Below are 17215 nucleotides of genomic sequence, written 5' to 3' on the forward strand. Positions count from 1 at the left end.
CCCTCCCCTCCACCATCGCGTCCGCCTCGCCGCTCCAGCGCCCCCTCCTCCGCCCCGGTCGCCCCGGCACCCCTCTCCTCCACCCCCGCAGCCGCCCCGCCGCTCCGGCGACCCCTGCTCCGGTGAGACCTTGTATTTTTTCCTGTTTTTTTAGATTTAGTTTAGCTTTAGTTTAATTTAAGCTTGGTTTAGTTTAGGTATACCAAATATAATGGGACAAAAGTTATCTTGTGGGGAACCAACAACAAGAAAATCAGCAGGATATTTAACTTTCCCACACAAGACTTCAACATCTCTAACAATCCCAACTGGTGAAATAGTATCTCTATTGGCAGGCTTAATTGTAACATCAATCTCTTCTATCTCAGCAGGTGCAATATCATGCATAATTACTTTATATAGAGAATGAGGTATTGCACTTGCACTAGCACCCATATCACATAAGCCATGATAGTAATGATCTCCTATTTTAACAGAAATAACATGCATGCCTACAACAGGTCTATGTTTATTTTTAGTATCGGGTCTAGCAATTCTAGCAGATTCATCACAGAAGTAAATAACATGCCCATCAATATTATCGGCCAAGAGATTTTTAACCATAGCAACACTAGGTTCAACTTTAATTTTCTCAGAGGGAGTAGGTGTTCTAGTGTTACTCTTACGAACCATAGTTGAAGCTTTAGCATGATCCTTTATTCTAACAGGGAAAGGTGGTTTCTCAATATAAGCAGTGGGAACAACAGGATCATTATAAGTGATAGTCTTTTCTTCAACTTTAATAGGTGCAACTACTTTTACTTCAATGGGAGGATTATATTTAAAACACTTCTCCTTAGGGAGATCAACATGAGTAGCAAAGGATTCACAGAAAGAAGCTACTATCTCAAAGTCAAGTCCATATTTAGTGCTAAATTCATGGAAAACATCGGTATCCATAAAAGATTTAACACAATCAAACTTAGGTGTTATACTTGATTCCTTACATTCGTCGAGGTCCCAATCTTTAGAGTTGCGATTAATTCTTTCCAATAAATCCCATTTGAATTCAATAGTCTTCATCATAAAAGAACCAGTATAAGAAGTATTGAGCATGGAGCGATTACTGAGAGAGAGCCGAGCATAAATTTTTTGAATAATCATTTCTTTTGAGAGCTCATGATTGGGGCATGAATATAACATTGACTTAAGCCTCCCCAAGCTTGAGCGATGCTTTCTCCTTCGCGAGGCCAAAAATTATATATATAATTACGATCACGATGAACCAGATGCATAGGATAAAACTTCTGATGAAATTCCAATTTCAATCGTTGATAGTTCCATGATCCAATATCATCACATAGCCTAAACCATCTCATCATATCATAGTACAGTTACTAATCACTTTTTTGTATTTATGCAAACAGGGGTGCTCAGCTTGATTTCAATGGGAAATGCAAAAAATGTTCATGAATACATCGAATATTCTTGAATCATTCATTTCCACCACAAGAAAGGAGGTGCCGATATGTTCAAGGCGTTGCAACATATAAAGGCAAAATCATACAAGCTACGCACGAATTTGATTGATTTTGGTGGAACTACACAAAAAGAACATCTGGTTTATTTAGCACAAGGTGCCATGTCAATGTCCGAACTGATGGCAAACCCTGCCCATTCCACAATCGTAGGCATTTTATATTTTGGAATGGGAAAACCTTGTCAAAGTTTGCTCATTGATGTACGCAAAACAACACGCATTTGACATTTTGGAATGGGACAACCTTGTCAAATTTGGCTCATTGATGTTAGCAAGAAGACATGCATTTGATATTTTCGAATGGGACGCCCTTTGCTGTTAGCAGCATCTATTGATTTTTCTTTATTCTTTAGTTGTGAAGTAAATATTGGCTCTAACATGTGAATCGCTGAGATGCATAATTATCGATTGTTTCGAATGTTCTCTATGAATTGCCAGGCCTTTGTGTTGATTGCAATGTACAGGGACGCTAAATTTTGTACTCCCTTTGTTCCTTTTTACTTAGCATATTAGATTTCTTTCAAGTCAGTTGATTTTACATTGTGAATGTTGATACTTTTTCTGTAAGATTGGTCAAAGTAGAGATACTTTGACTTCAGACAAAACTTATATACAGACTAAAAAGGACCGGAGGGAGTACATGTGAAACTGTTGCAAATGAGGTGATCACCTGGGAATAATGCTAGTACGTATTGTTTTGCATGTTCATCCAATGCCAGTGATACAAGAACTAAAACAAATCAAACTAAATTCATTCATACACTGCCGGATTTCATTACATTTGATAGATTCTTCAATTAAAAAGGGGTGCGCTGGAGGTATAATTAATTAACCATAGCACCCGTGTCCGGCTGAGCCGAACAAAAGCTTCTTCTCCAGTGGACTGAGCTTCAGTGACATAACAGCAGGTGCAGTTGCGTCACTTACATGTGGGCCAGATGCCTCTTGGGCCCACATGCCAGTGAACCAACTGCACCTGCAGTTAAGTAACTGAAGCAGCGTCCTTGTCCAACATAGCTCTCCCACTCCACGTCGCCGCCAAGAAGCTAATCGGCCGTCAATGGTCAACCTGCCTAGCTTGGCTTCAACCGGAGGGTAGCAGCGGTGGCCTTACTTGGACCCGAGCGGCGGCGACCTACCGTGTTCTACTCTTTCTCGTTTTCTATGTGGCGCGGCCTCGTTGGCAGCGGGGCGGGCCTCGATGGAGCCGACGATGTCCTCTGTCTCGTTGCCGGCGGGGCGGCACCTCAGCAGAGCGGGGGAAATCCTCCCCCTCATTGCCGAGAGGGTGGGGCCTCAGCTGAGCCGGCGATGTCCTCTGCCTCGTTGTTGGCGGGCGGGGCTTCGGCGGGGCTTCGGCGGAGTCGGCGGTGTCCTCTGCCTCATTGTTGGCGGGGCGGGGCCTCGGCGGAGCCGGCGGTGTCCTCTGCCTCGTTGTTGGCGGCGCGGGGCCTCGGTGGAGCAGGGCCTCGTCGACGCCAGCAGAGCGGGGACTCGTCGGAGCCGGCATTGTCCTCTGCCTCGTCCTCGGTCTTGCCAAAGAGTGCCTCGCCCGCTTCATCGCCCTCTTTGTAGGCGGCCGCAGCCTCCGCCACCCGCATGCGGTACCGCCAGCGCTCGAGGCGGCCCTTGCGGGTGGAGCGGTATGAGTCAAGCAACGCCTCCTGCTCTGGCCGCTCCACAGCGATCTGCTCCTCCGCCTACAAGTGCTCCTGGAGGAGATGGTGGTTGTAGGCGGCGTAGGCCTACGCCTCCCGGAACTACTCCTGACGCTTCTGCCTCACCATGTCCATGTATTGGGAACGGGCCTCACCGATGGTCATGGTGCAATGCACCAGCGAGGTTGGCGCGAAGGAGGGGGTTGGCGCCGGATCATCGACTACCATGTTCTCCATTGGGACGTCGTCGTCCTTCGGCTGCTTGCCGGCCAGCCAATCGGCAGCAATGGCTACCATCTCCTTGTGGTCCGTCGTTCGCCCGTCCCAAAGAGCGCTGGAGCGCGAGGAAGCCATGGTGGGAGTAGTGGTGTGGACAGGAGAAAGGGAACGGAGGCGGATGACTACGGCTATGGCCGGCGCAACAATTTATATAGCAATGGTGGGCGGCGGAGGGACGGACGTGTGGCACCGGAGTAGCCGCCTCAGCAACCGCGTATCATTAATGTGGGTGGCAGACGGACGGACGACACTTGTGTCGTTTGAAGGTGGAGCAATCGCCTGCACCAGGAAGCGGGGCAGGCGGCGCTAACTGTTTCGGGCGGAAAGCGCGCGCGGGCGAGGGAGGTGGTCTGGGTGGGCTAGGGTAGTCAGACTCGTGCTTGGCAACAGGTCGGTCCAGCAGATGGGACGTGCTGACTCGCCAGCGAGCTCGCCGAGCTGAGCGACGACAATTAGACAATGGACGTAGCTTCCGACCATGAGCTGGCGCCATTGTCCAAGCCGGTTCATGTCGTGTTCACCATAGAGCAGGTGCGGCCCACTTCGACACCCTAATGGCAGAAGAGCTACCAGCGCAGGAGGAGCTGTGCTTCAACCTCCGTCTCCTCAACGAGCACTGGTGAACAAGCGAACGACAACGCCGTCGCGTACATGTGGCCCTATGATCCTGGCTTCCCGAATGAGCAGCGGACGTTGTATCAGACCATCCGTAGGGCCCGCGAGGCCCTCTCCATCGTCCTTTGAGTTGTTGCGCTCGCTGTGGCGCCACTGTCTTGCGTTGTCAACATGGTCAACGGCATGAGGAATGAGGAGATGACTTTACTTGGAGAGGATGACAGTGGGGATCCACCAGGGCCATAGCCGCATGTACACAAGTGCCTCCTTATTATATATAACTGTAATATTTTTTGCTTCCTCCTTGTTTCCTGACATCATGGTCCCACACCATTTTCAACCTATGTAGTCAATAAACGAGAGAATTGTGCAAGGAGCGGCCGACAGCTGGGACCAAGCAGCTCGACCAGTATTTGTCTTTTTGAGGTGTGAGCACTGCAGAGTTTCTCTTGAGCGATGTTTTCGTTATTGTTCAGAGGAGAGCAGGGTATTAACTGGGCGGGCTATGGCCCGTCTAGCCCAGGCCAGATATCCAGCCCAGATATTAATTTTTTTCAAGCTGAAAATGGCTAGCCCAACTATACTTTTTTTGAGGAATACCCAGGCAAGGTCAACTTGTTATTCTCCGCTCCGCTGGACGCAAATCTTTTCTAGGAGGCTGACACGTGGTAGTAGAGGCGCGCACATGTGGTAGTAGAGGTGCGCACGTAGCATGTACACGTACGTACAACGACCAGGGTGCAAGAAAGTAAATACAGACACGTACGTACATACGGGCGGGGTCTCGAACGCCTATTCGCACATACGTACGGTCAGGGCTCGTGTACATGGCTGTGGCTGGGTCGGAACGGAGAAACTGCGTCGTCGTCATGTTCATGGGGAGGCAATGGAATTTGCCGTGTTCATCGGGAGGCAATGGAACGCGTGCTGTTCATCGTGAGCCAACCGACTTGGACAGAACAAGCGACGAAAACGAGGCCTGGCCAATCACAGAATGGAGGAAACGGCCTTGTGTTCAACCGGCCACGGTGGAAACGGGATCCTATTGATCGGGAGGGGTGTGGCATACCGCAAAACGGAGGAAACGGACCTCCTATGGTCGAAACGGGTCCTGTTGATCGGGAGGGGTGTGGCGTACCGCAAAATGGAGGAAACGGACTTGTGTTGGAGCGCTAGGGTCGAAACGGGGGTCCTGTTCATCGGGAGGGGTGTGGCATACCGTAAAATGGGACTCCACGGGATACTGTTCATCTCCACCGTCGACTGCCTCCACGGGCTACTGTTCATCCACCGTTGACCTCCTCCAGCTTCCACCTGCTATTGTTCATCCACGGGCTCCTGTTCATCCAGCCTCCACCGCGCGCTCCTCCACCGGCTACTGTTCAACCAGCCCTCTCCACGGGGGTCCTGTTCAACCAGCCCTTCACGGGCTACTGTTCATCCAGCCCTCCACCGGCTACTGTTCAACCAGCCCTCCACCGGCTACTGTTCAACCAGCCCTCCACGGGGTCCTGTTCATCCAGCCCTCCACGGGGTCCTGTTCTTCCACCGGCTCGATCGATCGGGGGTACTGTTCATCCAGCGGCAACGGCCTATACTACCACGAGTTCCTGTTCATCTAACCCCCCACCGGGATCTGTTCATCCAAAACCCCCTCAACAACGCTTACTGTTCATCCAGGGAAGGAGGCAGCAGTGTTCGATCGGTTTCAGTTAGCAGCAGTAGCGAAGAAATCACACGGGTTCAGTTAACAGCAAGGGATCGATCGATCGCTCGGGTTCAGTAATGCGTAGCCTGCAGTGCAATCGCTCGGGTTCAGTTAGAGCCCAACACCTCGTTCGGGTTCAGTTAGAGCGCAATGCCTCGCACACACGCGTGTAGATACGAGAGAAACGTGCATCGCTCGGCCCCCGACCATCCACCGTAACCGGGAACTCCCCGATATTTTCCTCGCCCTTACTTCTACCATGGTTTTTTCCGTCATGGATGGCCCAAAGAATGTCATGCAGCTGCGTCTCCGGCCCCCCAGGATGAAAAGCCCATTTTCTGTCATGATTTTTTGTCATAGAAGTAGGAGTCCACCACATCTATGATGATACCATGTTTTGTCACAATTATCGTCATAGAAGTGTCATAAGTATGATAGAAAAAAAATCCGTTCGGCCAAAATGTCATGGATGTGTCTTTTTTTGTAGTGTAGAGATTTGTCAGATTCCATAAGCACAAGACAACGATATTTTCCAAATATCACAACCATGTTCAGATCACAAAGCATTGAGACAGACATTAAGTTGAAACCAAGGGATTCAACAAGCATCACTTTATCCACGTGCTGATCCTTTGAGATCGCAACTCTACCTAGGCCCAATACCTTGCTTTTACCAGTGTCAGCAAATGTGATGTGACTTTTGTCAGACGGACGTAGGGTTGAATCCATAAGAAGACTTCGATCACCAGTCATGTGGTTAGTACATCCACTGTCCATAATCCACTTAGAAGCCTTCAGTGTCATACCCTACAATGCAGTTTGGGGGATAGGCTTCACAAAGAGAAGTGTGAAGCATAACATTTGACGAACAAGCATACTATCAAAGTTCAGGTCCTTGTTAGGGTAGATAGGATGATTGTCAAGAAATCCTGGGACGAAGTACATAGTAAGACTGACGGTGTCCTGGACTAGGGGGTACTCACCACGTCATCTCCCGATCTGTTAGATTGGGCCAAGGACCCCCATGGCCATATACTCATGGGCCAGTTCGGTCAGCTGCCGCATACATGGAAGATTCCACAAGACTTGGTGATCAAGACAAGGACTCCTCCCCACCGGCGTATTTGGCTAGGACTCTTGTTATCCTAGGCCTCTGGTGCATTATATAAACCGAGGCCAGGCTAGTCGATAGATCATAAACAACAATCATACCATATGCTAGCTTCTAGGGTTTAGCCTCTACGATCTCGTGGTAGATCAACTCTTGTAACACTCATATCATCAAGATCAATCAAGCAGGACGTAGGGTATTACCTCCATCAAGAGGGCCCGAACCTGGGTAAACATCGTGTCCCTCGCCTCATGTTACCATTCGCCTTAGACGCACAGTTCAGGACCCCCTACCCGAGATACGCCGGTTTTGACACCAACATTGGTGCTTTCATTGAGAGTTCCGCTGTGTGATCGGCAAAAGGATCAATGGCTCGCCCGCAGGTCAACTGCGACGCCGGCTTCTTCGTCACCGGCTCGGTCGGTCACCTTGGCTGGACCGAGGACTGTGCCCTACCTCCGATCGTCATGTTCGGATGAGGGCCTTCATCAACATCAACTCCGATCTCTATCAAGATCATGGAGGAATCATCCAGGGAGCCCGGGGGCTCAACGTCAACATTGCCCTCGGGCGACCGTGCTATTTTTCTGGACAACGAACTCGTATCCGCCGCCACCGCCTCCTCAAGTGTCGTTTTAACGATTGCTTCGGTGGAATTGTGCGGAATTGAGTCTACAACAACCCTGGAAAAATTCGTCGAGTTTAGATGGAGGAATCTCTGGCAATCCGCGATATACCGGAGCCCTGTCAAATCTGGACGGGAATCTGGACGAGTTTAGGGCATGGTGTCCAGCTTCTATCTCGGACGTCCTTTGGAAGATCCAACCGTTGATCGGCTGCGGAATTCCTATATCTACCACCCCTCAAAATTTTAGCTCGATCCGACCGTTCAAACTTCAGGAACCTTCCGATTAGTGCATCACTTTTCGGATCTGTTTTCTGCGCGAAAACGAATCCGACCCGAGTTCGTCTTTTTTATGAACGGGATTTCAGACATCCTTTTTGAATCCGGCAATATTGCTCCACGGCTGCCGACCTGCGCTAGACACATCATCACTTTGTTGAGCCGAGCTCAATTTCTTTGGATCATCATCTCGGCGAGCCGAACAGGAGTTCAGCATCACGAAGGATAAATCATCACCAACATCGCCGCCCCACGGATTACACGGAGCGGGCACACCGGCATCGCCGCACGGTCACTTCATCAAGCCGGCATTGACCACGTCACGACCTGCATCGGCAGGGCCGCACTGTTGCTCCTTCAAGTCGGTGTCCATCACGCCGACCTACTTCGACTCATCGGTTGACAGCTAGGCTTCGACATCTCGGCTGGACCGAGGGCTTCGCCATCTCTTCATCAACCTACTCCGAAGACTTTGGCGTCACTAGCCGACCAACTCCGTCACGTTAGCTGGACCGAGGGCTTTGCCTCGGCAAGCCAACCTTTGCCAGCATCGCCATGCCGTCGCTTTATCGCCCATCAGGCAATGGGTATGCGGATCGAGTCTCAATTTTGGGAATCACCTTTCTTCGGATTGCTACAACAAATAAAGCAGGTGCTATTAATCCTAGTATTTTTTTTGCTTGTTTGGGTCTATTTTTCCCAAGGAATTATTACTCTGATTTGTCCATCATATGTACGCAGGTCTATCAAATGGTGGCCGCATTAACGACGGTCGCATGGTGGTTCAGTCAGTTTCCATATATAGTCCGGCGAACACCGCATCCGGATCTCGGACCGACCTGTGAATTTAGGCTTTGCCACGCCTTTACCGCATCACGCCGACGCCCGGCATCGACATTGACTTCGGCTCCAGGCCATATTTCTTTTATTGCTCACTTTGCATAAATTATTTATTATGCAACGATTTTTTTATACTATTATCTCCGGTCTGCACCATTTTTTGTGCACAGGAAAATGATCTGGGTTGGGCAGTATCATCAACTCGGCGTACTGACATACCACGCCACCTCGGCTAGACGGGGGGCTTCGTCAACACTTCATTACCCCATGTCGGGGACTTAGGCATCACTTTGTCGGCCTGCATTGATCGTGCTATGTCACCATTTCGGAGTGCCGAGCTCTTTGCTCCGCCACCTTGGGACTGGCTTGGGGATGGAACCTTGTCCCGCATCAAGCTCAGACCGTGTCATCAATACCAAACACATTAACCAGCTAAGTTGCCTTCATGCTCAAAGTTTTAAATTTTTAACTTGTGTCCGGTTTGACCAAGCATTATACCTTTTTGGAAAAAAGTTGCTTGCAAAAATCTCCTTGTCAAAACTTTGTTTGTGACACGCAAATTCAAATACACCATTTACTTGGGGGCTTCCTTTATGAAGCTTTTCCTCTTGCATATGATTATACTTGTACGGCTTCATTCCTTGTTCGTGTATTACGCCACAATATGCACCATATTGACTTAAGTGATTTGCAAGCTGGGTTGCCTCGCTCCTATGTTTACCCCTACGTTCCCGATTGTTCGGCTAGGGAGTAAAGGGAGCACCTCAGCGATTGTCACGACCGGGTCATTCGAGCCGGACCTCAGACTGGGTGAAGCCGAAAGTTAGCGCCCTTATTGTTTTCAATTATGGTCGGCACACAAGGAACTCATGAGTACAAAAAATCTATTGGACAAGTCTCATAGTAACAATGGGCACTGAAGAAAGGTATCGGTGGGGGTACTATTTTCTTCGAAGATGCTTCTTACACTTCGTCAGTAATATAGCATAAGTTCCCTGAGCGCGCTTTGTCTGTTACAGCCTTATGGCCTGATTGCCTGGTCATCGGAAACACCGTCGATACTCTCAACAAGTGGAGTACATGACACTTTTCGGCTCTTGACCGAAGAGGGAGAAGCCGACGGTCAGTTAAGACACATATAAAGCTCGGGTGAACACAGATATGATATAAGTACTTTGGTACATACAATCATTATACATAAAATTCTTTTACCCAAGTCACTTGGGGCTCTTAAATTTATATGAGCCGTTTTATAGTAAGTGTTCTTCTTCTTAGTCGTTGCAAAGTTTTTATTATTATTTATCACTCCTTTTTTCAACACGAGTGTGTGGTCACTAGCCGGGGAGCCTAATTTCCCTCTCAAAACCGCTAGAGTTTAGTTTGCTAAACTGGCCTAAATAGAAGTACTCCGCCTTCGCGATAGGAGGTTGAAGCCGTAGGCTGACCCGCTTGAAGTCTTTAGATAGGATGTGTCATGTTAAAACACGATAGAAGCACTTTTTTTTCTTCTAAAGTCCAATTTTTAGATTGGCACCGAACACTTGATCTTCTTCGGACGTCAGGTTTTCGCTGACGTTTTTTGGTTTTCCAAGCCTATGACACTTTTTAACTATTTGTGTGTTTCCAACATAAGTCTCGCAGTGGAACGCCGTACACCTTTAGAGATTCGGCAAAAACATTCTTGGACACTACTATATATGCATCAGTTTTGAATTGTGTCTTCGGTCAATAGTTGGGTTGCCCGACTCCTGTGCTTGCCTCCTACGTTCCGCTTTGTTCGGCTAGGTGTGCAAAGGGAGAACAACTACGATTGTGCTTCCAGCTGGCATGGTTAAGCACCTCAGTGGAGAAAGCCGAAAACTGACTGTCACAATAGGCGTAAACTGGTCAGCGATCCGATGACTATGTTAAATGACGGGCCATTCATAACATTGGCCGAAGTGTTTACGGCTTGACCTCGGATGTCGCCGAACACTAACCGGGGGCTCATAGCTAGCTTCCCCAGTTTAAAGCTCCTATGACTAAGCGAAAGTTATAAACCCCGCACATCTGATTGCCTCGTTTCCGCTAACACAACCGCCTTCGGGCACCGAGACGTCGGCTAAGGATTGTTTTGTTATTGCGGAAACACCCTGCGTAGTATCTACCAAGGGGTAGAGGCCAACGATGGGCCACTTTCAACTGATAAACGGTCGCAATGGAGTCAAAATAATGATGTAAAGTACTTGGATACATAGAATCATTACACATAATCGGTGATTTTACTCTGGATATCGATCCTTAATTTGACCACCCGTGCCCACATTAAGGCTTGGGGGCTATTGGGCTTTGCGCTCATTATTTACAAATATTAAAGGGGCACATCGATCCCCTGATCTGGTGTTGCCACCCGACCAGTGTCTTTGGGGCTACTGCATTGCCTATTCAATGCAGAAAATTCAAAGGGCTTAGTGTTCGGCTTGATCGAACTATGGGAAAGCGCGTCTTCGGACAACAATAAGTACCATCTGGACCTATCTAGCATCAAGCTAATATATCATGGCGACTTCTCACGACCCTCTCTCAGGGGCCCGTTCGCCGATCACTATTATCTCTAATATATTACACTGCGTTTTTTATTCCTATGTATGCTGCCGAGCTAGGAGTTGATCCTCATGCCGATTTCGCGCGTCGACCTGGGTCTTAGGGGCTACTGGGAATAGCGGTTTTATGCTTGCCTTCAGGTGCATCTCGGGTTTTAGACCGATACACACCTTGAGGGCTACTGGATATACATCGGCAGAGAATAAACTGCACCAATTAAAAATATTCACAAAAAATCAACCCGCGGTTGGGGTGGTGCACCACCTTGGAAGCAGTTCGGCATAAAGCTTGGGCGCTAGCGGCTAGCTCCATAGAGGGCATTTCTGGCATTAAGCTCGGCTAAACTCCTTCAACTTTTTTGGACCAAGATGATCTATGACATCTTGGATATAGTCCGGCGTTGGAGCTTGGACACAGTCCGGCGTTGGAGCTCGGATACATTTTGGCGTTGGAGCTCGGAAGCAGTCCGGCATTGGTGCTCGGCTGCAAAAGATACCTCGAATGTAGTTTGGCGTTAGAGCTCGGACGCAAGAGGACACTACCTCCCGGGAACAACTTCAAACCCGAGGTGTGGCATAAAAATAACAAGGCATTGATAAAGGCCGGAAACTTAAAGGGGCTCCTCGGATACCCGACGTGTAAACTCGTCGAATGCATTTTGCCGATCCTCAAGATCAAATATAAGAAGATTTGTTGAACCAGTTTTCAAGACCGACAACCGAAGATGAAGAACAGTTCGGAAGAATCGAGGAGCGTCCCTAACTTGAAGACCGATTCAGGGGGCTACTGACGGTGTCCTGGACTAGGGGGTACTCACCACGTCATCTCCCGATCTGTTAGATTGGGCCAAGGACCCCCATGGCCGTATACTCATGGGCCAGTTCAGACAGTTGCTGCATACATGGAAGATTCCGCAAGACTTGGTGATCAAGACAAGGACTCCTCCCCACCGGCGTATTCGGCTAGGACTCTTGTTATCCTAGGCCTCTGGTGCATTATATAAACCGAGGCCAGGCTAGTCGATAGATCATAAACAACAATCATACCATAGTCTAGCTTCTAGGGTTTAGCATCTACGATCTCGTGGTAGATCAACTCTTGTAATACTCATATCATCAAGATCAATCAAGAAGGACGTAGGGTATTACCTCCATCAAGAGGGCCCGAACCTGGGTAAACATCGTGTCCCCCGCCTCCTGTTACCATTCGCCTTAGACGCACAGTTCGGGACCCCCTACCCGAGATCCGCCGGTTTTGACACCGACAAAGACCATTTTGGCATTTTATCTTGCGTCCCACAAGATGTTTTAGGCCCCCAGCATAAGTGTCAGAAGCTTTTGATTTTCGGCTGGAGACCATTCCCTGCAAAAGGGAGTTAATTCTTCTTAACCACCCACATCTTCAGGGGTGGCTTAGAAGCAATGAGTCTAAGTGCAGCATCTGAGAACTTTGGATTTGGAGCCCTATCAAATAGCCTTGCAGGAGGTGAATAATACTCATAAGAATAAGCAGAAAAGTTCTTGGTCTTATGAACATAGCGGTTTGATGAAACACGCTCATATTCATAAGTCTGAGTGTGGTTTCCCTGCAAAATATTGGCGTTAGGGTGACCCTGATGGGTCCTTTGTCTGTATGAAGCCTTTGGTCTGGGGTTTGTCTTCTTCCTAGGTGGTGTCATTATGACATTCACAGGAAGCTTCTCAAGACAACTTTTGGGCACCCAGATCTTCTTCAAAGGCGGTCCATTCCTGCAGTTAGTACTAATATACCTGGCAAACACTTCACCATTCTGATTCTTAAACAGTTTATAGTTTGCACAAAGGATTCATCAATGATAATAGGGTTAGCACAAGTGAAGCCATATAAGGTAGATGGATCCACTGAAGGTCCCTTTGCAGCAACCCACATGTGGTTTTGGGGTACTGCTCAAGCTTCCAGTATGAACCATCAACATTCATTTTCCTCTCGAACCCAACACCCTCTTTCCTAAGGTTTCGGTTCAAAATCTGTTTCTTGAGGACATCACATAGTGTCTGATGCTCTTTGAGGCTTTTTTACATCCCTGTTTCAAGCAATGTCTTCAACCTAGCATTCTCATCAGCAATATTAGTGGTATCATCAGAAGAGGGGTTAGTTACCACATCAACAGTTGAAGATATTGCAACAGTAGCAGCAGTAGAACATTCAGCAACAGAGACATCATTATCACGCTCAAGACATTTTAGACATGGTGGTTCAAATTTTCCCTGAGCGGAACTGATCTGTTGAGTGCGAAGTGAATCATTCTCCTTTTGAAGATCTTCATGAGACGCTCTCAGGTTCTCAAGTTCTTGCTTCCTTTGAAGATAATCATAGGAAAGCTTCTCATGAGTAGCTGAGAGGGTTTCATGAAGACTTTCAAGTTCCTCGTACTTAACATGAAGATTTTTAATGTCTTCAATTAAGGACTGAGTTTGGGTCATTTCCGCATCCAACAGGTCATCGCTTTTGTCTAGCAACTTTTGAATATGTTCCATAGCAGTTTGTTGTTCAGTTGCAATTTTAGCAAGTGTTTTGTAGCTAGGTTTGGATTCACATTTAGAGTCATCTTCACTGGATGTTTGAAAGTAAGCATCGCGTGACTTTACCTTGGCACCACATGCCATGAAGCAATAGGTCGGAGCAGAGTCACCCGCATCATTGGCATCAGCTTTGGCGACGAGGCCATTGTCTTCGGTGTTGAAGATGGACTTGGCGATGTAGGCCGAAGCTAAAGCCAGGCTTGCCACGCCTGAATCGGACTCCTCCTCAGACTCCAGCTCTGCCTCCTTAGAAGCAGACTCCTCCTCTGAATCCATCTCCTTGCCAACAAACGCACGAGCCTTGCTGGATGAGCTCTTCTTGTGAGATGAAGACTTTGATGAAGACTTTGAGGATTTCTTCTTCTTGTTGTTGTCAGAATCATATTCCTTGCTCTTCTTCTTCTTCTTCTTCTTCTTCTTCTTCTTCTTCTTCTTCTTCTTCTTCTTCTTCTTCTTCTTCTTCTTAGATTCATTGTCCCATTGAGGACACTCAGAGATGTAGTGACTAGGTTTCTTGCATTTGTGGCATGTTCACTTCTTGTGGTCACGAGTGGAAGCTTCATCATTTCTTGAGCTGGATCTTGAAGACTTTCTGAAATGTTTCTTCTTGGAGAACTTTTGGAACTTCTTCATGAGCATAGCTAGCTCCTTTCCAATGTCTTCAGGATCCCCAGAGCTGCAGTCAGATTCTTCTTCACATGAGGAGACAACTTTTGCCTTCAAAGCACTGGTTCGGCCATAGTTGGGACCATAGATGTCTCTCTTCTCAGATAACTGGAACTCATGTGTGTTGAGCCTCTCAAGTATGTCAAACGGATCAAGATCTTTGAAGTCAGGATGTTCTTGTATCATCAGGGCCAGGGTGTCAAATGAGCTGTCAAGTGATCTTAGGAGTTTCTTGATGATTTCGTGCTTGGTGATCTCAGTGGCGCCAAGAGCGCGAAGCTCATTTGTGATATCAGTGAGGCAATCAAATGTGAGCTGGACATTCTCATTGTCATTTCTCTTGAAGCGGTTGAAGAGGTTGCGAAGAATATCAATCCTTGAATCTCTAAGTTGAGACGCCTTCGTTGACCTTGGAGAGCCAGTCCAAGACCAGCTTCACAGTTTCCAGTGCACTCACACGGCTGTACTGCCCTTTGGTCAGATGACCACAGATGATGTTCTTGGCAGACGAATCTAGTTGAATGAACCTCTTTACATCAGCAGCGGTGACACCTTCACCGACCTTGGGAACGCCATTCTTGACGACATACCAGAGGTCGACATCAATGGCTTCAAGATGCATGCGCATCTTATTCTTCCAGTAGGGGTGATCAGTGCCATCGAAGACCGGGCACACAACGGAGACCTTGATTATTCCTGTAGTTGACATAGCTAAAACTCCAGGTGGTTAAACCGAATCACACAAAACAAAGGCGCACCTTGCTGTGATACCAATTGAAAGTGCTAGTTATTAACTAGAGGGGGGGGGGGCGAATAGGCAATTTTTATGAAAGTCTTCAAAACACGAGGTCTTTGAAGACAAATAGTAGAAATGAACCTATTGATATGCAGCGTAGGATATACTACACTAGACAGGCCATAGTCAAGTAAGCAATGTAATGAAAGCATGAAGACTATCAGGAGCTCGGTAGTATGGATTAGGATGGAAGATAGTATGAAGCCAAACAGTAAATAGTCTTCACTCGGTGAAGTCAAACAGATCAGACAAGCAAGCAATGACTTCACGAAGACAAACTGTAAAGTAAAGTGAAGTGGAGGATAGAACCAGTTGCTTGGTGAAGAAAAGGATTTGGTAGACCAGTTCCAGTTGCTGTGACAACTATACGTCTTGTTAGGGAGGCTGAGATTCAACTTAGAAGACCGCGTCTTCACCTTATTCCCCTTGAGCTAAGGACACATAGTCCTCGCCCAATCACTCTGGTAAGTTGATACGTCTCCATCGTATCTACTTTTCCAAACACTTTTGACCTTGTTTTGGACTCTAACTTGCATGATTTGAATGGAACTAACCCGGACCGACGCTGTTTTTAGCAGAATTGCCATGGTGTTATTTTTGTGCAGAAATAAAAGTTCTCGGAATGACCTGAAACTCCACAGAGAATATTTTTGGAATTTATAAAAAATACTGGCGAAAGAATTAATGTTAGGGGGCCCACACCTTGTCCACGAGGGTGGGGGCGCACCCACCCCCTTGGGAGTGCCCCTTATCTCGTGGCCCCCTGAGGCTCCACTGACCTCAACTCCAACTCTATATATTCACGTTCGGGGAGAAAACAATCAGAGAGAATGATTCATCGCATTTTACGATATAGAGCCGCCGCCAAGCCCTAATCTCTCTCAGGAGGGCTGATCTGGAGTCCGTTCGGGGCTCCGGAGAGGGGAATCCATCGCCATCGTCATCATCAACCTTCCTCCATCACCAATTTCATGATGCTCACTGTCGTGCGCGAGTAATTCCATCGTAGGCTTGCTGGACGGTGATGGGTTGGATGAGATTTATCATGTAATCGAGTTAGTTTTGTTAGGGTTTGATCCCTAGTATCCATTATGTTCTGAGATTGATGTTGCTATGACTCCTATGCTTAATGCTTGTCACTAGGGCCCGAGTGCCATGATTTTAGATCTGAAACTATTATGTTTTCATGAATATATGTGAGTTCTTGATCCTATTATGCAAGTCAATAGTCATCTACTATGTGTTATGATCCGATAACCCCAAAGTGACAATCATCGGGACCACTCCCGGTGATGACTATAGTTTGAGGAGTTCATGTATTCACTAAGTGCTAATGCTTTGTTCTGGTACTCTATTAAAAGGAGGCCTTAATATCCCTTAGTTTCCAATAGGACCCCGCTGCCACGGGAGGGTAGGACAAAAGATGTCATGCAAGTTCTTTTCCATAAGCACGTATGACTATATTCGGAATACATACCTACATTACATTGATGAAATGGAGCTAGTTCTGTGTCACCCTATGTTATAATTTTTGCATGAGGAATCACATCCGACATAATTCTCCACCACTGATCCAATGCCTACGAGCTTTTCACATATTGATCTTTGCTTAGTTACTTTACCGTTGCTACTGTTACAATCACTACAAAACCAATACTCTTACTTTTGCCACCATTACTGTTACTTCCATATTACTTTGCTATTAAATACTTTTCTGCAGATATTAAGTCTTTCAGGTGCGGTTGAATTGACAACTCAACTGTTAATACTTGAGAATATTCTTTGGCTCCCCTTGTGTCGAATCAATAAATTTGGGTTGAATACTCTACCCTCGAAAACTGTTGCGATCCCCTATACTTGTGGGTTATCAAGACTATTTTCTGGCGCCATTGCCAGGGTTCATAGCTCTATTCTTTGAGTCATCTGGGATTTATATCTGTTGAGCACTATGAAGAACTTGAAAGATGAAAGAACC

This window comes from Triticum dicoccoides, chromosome 7A, assembly GCF_002162155.2.
Source record: "Triticum dicoccoides isolate Atlit2015 ecotype Zavitan chromosome 7A, WEW_v2.0, whole genome shotgun sequence".
Taxonomy (NCBI): domain Eukaryota; kingdom Viridiplantae; phylum Streptophyta; class Magnoliopsida; order Poales; family Poaceae; genus Triticum; species Triticum dicoccoides.